The sequence below is a fragment of the Meleagris gallopavo genome, chromosome 13 (genome assembly GCF_000146605.3).
Source record: "Meleagris gallopavo isolate NT-WF06-2002-E0010 breed Aviagen turkey brand Nicholas breeding stock chromosome 13, Turkey_5.1, whole genome shotgun sequence".
Lineage (NCBI taxonomy): Eukaryota > Metazoa > Chordata > Aves > Galliformes > Phasianidae > Meleagris > Meleagris gallopavo.
This window is the reverse complement of record NC_015023.2, coordinates 17,085,122-17,090,427: the sequence shown is the minus strand read 5'-3', so window position 1 is coordinate 17,090,427 and position 5,306 is coordinate 17,085,122.

Below are 5,306 nucleotides of genomic sequence, written 5' to 3'. Positions count from 1 at the left end.
GCAGCAACACCGCGTGCTCAGAGAGGGACCTGACAGGCCTGCCCTGGGCTGAGCAGTGCCCTGGGAAGCAGAAGGACTCCTGCTGAGCCCTGCTCTGAGGCCAGGCTCCCTGCTGCCCCTTGGGATGCGGGAGGTGATGCCGGAAGGCGCAAACCACAAGTTCTGTGTCCACTGAAATGCGGCAGTGCTCCTCGCTCCTCCGCTTCTTAGCGCTCACTGAAGAACAGGTGGTCAACAAACAGATAAATGCAATAGTAATAATAAAGTCTATGACAAATAGGGCAGCAATATAAACAATAGCATCTTCTCACCACTGCACATTGAAATCAAAGCCTTCAGTTCCAAGACCAAGGCTCTGTCAGATCCAAAGAGAAAAATAACAACACACAGAAGCGAAGGTTACAAATGCTTACTCAACTCAGATACAGCCTGGTCTTCACAGAACCAACACTGCTGGTTTTCCTGAAGCTCGTCATGGATTTGGGCCTTTTCTTGAGGCAAGCGAACCTTCAGATCTCTCAGCATTTGCCCAAATAAAGCTGTACCTGCCTGTGCCAACCAGTTCTAGAATTTTAAAGCATTACAATTCATCTAAACGAAAGCCAGTTCTTGCCTAGATGTTTAGAAATACTTTTTATCCCTCAACTTTCTCTTTCCCAAACTCCAGCCCGACCATTAAGTGTTACTGGAGGTCAGAAATATCTCCTACTAACAGAAACTACTACATTGGTATCATCCTTAATGCAGCATTGTTTTGCTTAAACTGAAAATACATCTGAGAAGGACAGTCACAATTAGAGAATGAAAGTTTCTAAAAATTAAAGCTAAAAAACAGTGGGTGTGATGAAAATGGATACGCATCCTGGTTTCCAGCAACTGTATCACTTCTATACATTTGCCCTACAAATTATTTGGATACAATATTCTGATCACCGGTAACACCACAGGCACAGCTACCTGCTCACCATGTGTGCATACCCACGTGCCATAAATTAAACTGGCTTCTGCCTCATTCCCCCTTGCAGCGAGGAATTGCCCATCTAATCCCTTACGGTTTGTTTCTCACCATTTCTATTTACAGACACTTGAACCAAACACCCACAAAGTGTCCCAGCCTGGTCACTGGCTGCCCTCAGTCTGCTCCACTCATATACTGCCCTCCTGTCTCACCCTCTCACAACCCAACCTTCCCATGTGCCAGGGCTGTGGGTCCCTCTGCACCTTCCTGCTTCCTCTGCCACAGTCATTAACGAAAACTGTGATAGATGGGTCCCAAAATTTATTCCATTTGTAGATGTTTCTAAAGAATACAACAATTTACAATACAACAAAATTAGTAATGACATGATAGCATATAAATGGCACAAAAAGTCACGCAGCGTAATCTCCCTGAAATGTTTGAAACATTCTGCATTTCAGCCTCTTTTATCTCTCTCTTCCATCTCTCACCTTCAGCCTGCTTGTCTGTACCTTCTCTGTTTCATCAATCTTTCCTTCTCATTCTCAGATCAAAGTCGAGAACATTCACTCAAGCTCAAGGAAGGTGGGTTTGCAGTGTTAATATTCCTCACTCAAATCTCTGGATTCAGCTTACAAAATCTGAAGACCATCATACACCACACACAAAAGATACAAACGTTTGAAAAGGTTCCTGACTAAACAGGAAAAAGTAGATGCTTTACTTGGGATCTTCTGAGTAAGGACACAAAGAGAATGCTCGTCTTTGCCCATCACAGAATTTCCCAGGGCTTCAATTTAATTTGTAAAGCTGATGATTCTCAAGAAATTGAAGCATGCACTTACGTAGTAAACAAAATACTTCAGTTAAAAACATATGAAGAAAGCAAGAGAGGAAGCTTCCATAAGGGATAAAAAAATAAATCAAGAAAAGAATCCAAACCCAAACTCGCACCTTTCGCTTCTCAATCTAGACAGAAGATACTGACAGGTGTTGTGTGAATCCTACCATTAATCTTCCTATTGCTATCAATACTACACAAACACAGCTTTGGTATTATAGAGTATCCCAGCTTTTATGAATGACTCTACAATTATTCAAGACACACAGATAAATTAAAATCAGGTAATTCACAGACCCATTTGGACAATGGGTACATCTTCAGTGCCAAATCTAATGGGGAAAGCAGAGAGAGACTTCCAGACTAGCCAGAAAAGAAGGCTGATTTTTAACTCTGTTTCTTCTGCCAGCACATCATTTACTGTAAGCGTTAGAAACTGAATACTTAAGATCTGAAACAGATCATCGGAATATGATTTACTTTCAGCAATCCAAACACAATATGAAACAAGCCAGAAATCTTATTTTCTCATCTTTCCTTATGCCTGTTTGATTAGAGCAGAAATTCAAGGGACAACTTTCTTGCTAAGATTAAGCCAAGGACACTGATCATTTGGCCTGTCCTCTAATGACAGAAACTAAGAGTTAGGGCTGAGACAAATAATTAAGCAATGGAGTCCCTAAGGTAACTCACTAGCCTACGCAGAGCTATAACCTGACAAGGCATTGGCTTGAAGACACCCAGAAAAAAAAATAGCACATTATGAATGGCCTTATTCAAAAAACACCTTTTCATTCATCTCACTCCATGGAAAATGAGAGGAGCTAAGACTACCACCCAGCAAACCATATGCTAGGAAATACCTCATGCAGATGGCATTTATCAAAAAACAGTCATTTAAGAAATGAAGGCCGTTTGAGAAATACGGCCATTTAAGAAAGGGCAAGCAAATATTGCTGCTTACCAGAATGGCAGAGGATCAAAGACACAGTGAACTCTAAAATCTGTTTGAGACAGCAGCATGGTTGCATTACATGTAATCACATTTCTTTTAATCCACGTTATTTATATTACACTTTCCAGGAGGGCTACCAACACAAAACTCACTTCTTCAAGGCTTAAGAAAATGAGGTCATAGAAGATCTCCCTACCTCAGTATGGAAATGTGAAGATAATGTACCAAGATCCAGCAACAATGAGTGGGGATGGAGCGATGGTTCTTACTCAGCCTGGAAATATTTGGTACAAATTCTCCAGATCAGCGCCTGCCAACAAAAGAATATGAAGTACATGAAGAATTCAGAAGACTTTGAATATCGCACAAAGGAATCAAAAACTCTGACCATAGTTAGAGTAAACAGTAGTCTTAATTTGTGGTCAACTCAAATTCAGTCAACATTCCCAAACGTTCCAACTCTTGCAACTACAAGCTGACATACAGCACATTTATATGACAGGTCCATTTTGCTACAGAGCTGCACTTCCCAGTGCATTCTCCAGCTGTCTGCCTTCACACATAAAAGATTGCACCAGCTTCATACAGGTGACTTTGCCAATGAACAACCTGCAAGTTTATCAGTGTCATGGCCTCACTCTGACTTGTCTATCAGCAAAGACAGAAGTTCTGCAGTCTCACTTTTCTGCTTAACCACTGCAGCCCAGCACTGCTTCCATGTAATAAGCAGGGGAGTGGATGCACAAGGAACAAAAACAAATACAATGGAGAGTTAGAACACAGACAGAAGGAAGATACTGGAAATAAAAGTTACTTTCAGAAAAATAGATGTTAGTTGTTTCCAAACAATGAAAATAGAACAGTAAATCTAGCAAGTGAAATGCAGAACTATGATAAGGCAAGCCAAGGATCCTGAAGAACAATTGCTAGAGTTAGGAGAGCTAATAAAAACTTCCCAAACACAAAAGCAGGAAGCCTGTCAGTCACCCAGCACAGCTGATGGATGATCAAGGCGCAAAGGGAGGAATTAAGAAAGATAAGGACACAGCAGCAAAACTAAATTAATTCTTTGCACTGACGTTCGCTATGGAGGAGGTTGGGAAGGTTGGCACACCGGAGTGACACATCACCAAAAGCAGACAGTCCTCTCGCAAGAGGTTCAAAACAGCTCAAATATCAAACTGCCAAATTTTCTTTCTTTCTTTATACCAGAGAATTGGAAGGTGACAAATCTTTAAAATGAGTCTTAGAACCAACCACTGGAACTGTAAAACAGAAAAATCAGATTGTCAGAAGGGGCAAATTAGTAGGAGACAGTGGGGCCTGAATTAGCACACGGGTACATACGGTGTTCTGGGGGAGCCCCTAAGCTGAGGCTCCTGCACACAGATGCATGTCCTCCCAGAGAGCTGCACTCAGACAGGATTTGGTCGGACACCGTGGAGGCAGATCTTCTACAAGCTTTTCTAGCACTAAATGTTCTTAAGGAAACTAAACTGCCATGGAGCACGGGATTAATGTTCCTGAAAATTCCTGCTAAAAAGATAGGGAAAAAAGGGAACAAACAAAGCATAGCAAGGGAGAGGAACAGAAGACTCTGCACTGTTCCAGCATACTCATAAATACACCAGAAACAGAAGACAGTGGGGTGGAACACAGATAATGCAGCTAACACACAGTTTTTCAGAAAAGTCACATTTAAAACTGTCAGAAAACAGCTCCTAAAAAACTCCCTGAAATCTGGGAGATAAGATGCAGGAGTGCAGCCCTGATTAAACAGGATCCTGATACCCAGTCCAAGGAAAGCTTTCACTTGCTGCAGTAAAGGAGATGGGTCAGGGAACAGCAATACTGGCATCACTGGGTAAAGGGAGAGGGAAGGTTAAGCCCTACACCTGCACGTCTGTTTTTCCGCACGTAGAACAGCATCCCCAATCCTTAGGGGACCCTTTAAGGAACAGCAGAGAAAGAGAAAGCTCAGACTTCTCATTTTGGCCATATAACAGGATTAATTACTGAGACTCTGGCAGGTATGTGGAGGATAGATTCCCTCAGTCACTGCTGCCATGCTGGAGATGAGAGAACAGCCCCATCGCTGCCTCCAGATTAGTTACAGGAGAATACATTACTCCGTCCTCTGGCAGATCAGATGAAAGAAGCAGCGCTCCTTTCCCTGCAGGCTCTGCCACACACAGGAGAACCCCCCCCCCCCTTCTCTGGCTGGCGGCAGGGCGGGCAGCACAGCCCTCCTGCTATGGGAATCACTCCCCGGAGCGGGATGCCAGCAGCAGAAACCCCTCAGCAGCCCGGGGCGCTCCGAGCAGGTGGGGCTGGGCGGCCCGGGGCCTCCCTGCGTGCTTTGGGAGACTCAGCAGGGGCACACGGGGAGGCGGCCCTGACCCCCACCCCCACACAGCTGTGGGTTTGCAGGAAGGGGCTCCGGCGGGAGCGGAACCGCCCACCGCTGCGCTGGGTTCGGGCTGCACGCAGGAGCTCGTGCCCGGCCCCGACGTGACGCGGGCCAGGCTCCAGGCCCAGGCCTCTCGCCACGC